Source organism: Penaeus monodon, chromosome 25 (genome assembly GCF_015228065.2).
Source record: "Penaeus monodon isolate SGIC_2016 chromosome 25, NSTDA_Pmon_1, whole genome shotgun sequence".
Classification (NCBI taxonomy): domain Eukaryota; kingdom Metazoa; phylum Arthropoda; class Malacostraca; order Decapoda; family Penaeidae; genus Penaeus; species Penaeus monodon.
The window spans coordinates 36,194,530-36,195,038 of NC_051410.1; the positions used below are offsets into that span (position 1 = coordinate 36,194,530).

Consider the following 509-nt stretch of genomic DNA (forward strand, 5'->3'; position numbering starts at 1 on the left):
TGGGGTTGGCCAGACCTTGCGATAGAAGTGTAGTTGCCCGTCGATCGCCAGGGTGGACGGATCGCTTGTGCTCTGTGGAAGTGGCACTCTCTCGGTCCTCGTGGCACTCTGAGGCACTGATGTCACGTGGTATCTTGACACGGTACTAGGTTATATAACGCTGCTGCAGGAGATGTGAGTAGGATGTATGTCAGGAGGTGCATTGATATATATGCTTATTTTAATGTTTCGTTTTATATACACCATATAAGAAATGACGAAAATGAATGAGTATTCAAAGTGACGTGATCAAGAAAATACAAAGAATTATATTGCGTGCAGTTAAAGCTCAGTTTCCCTATCCTATTTCTATAAAAATAATAGACGTACACAGAGCTAGACATATATAGATTATCATGATGATAAACATATGAAAGTACAAAGTTCATATACATGAATACGCACACATAATTTCTCTACCAGTTATACCTACGAACCGGTCTATATTTCTATACACAAATGCATAGATA

At 39.3% G+C, this 509-nt stretch overlaps 1 protein-coding gene across 1 annotated transcript in view; it reads left to right on the top strand.

Annotated features, from left to right (window-relative positions):
• Positions 1-42: 42 nt before the first annotated feature.
• Positions 43-509, top strand: part of LOC119589463 — a gene marked incomplete at its 3' end in the record, with an annotated part of 73,919 nt that continues 73,452 nt past the window's right edge. The window contains 1 exon segment of the mRNA XM_037938065.1: positions 43-174.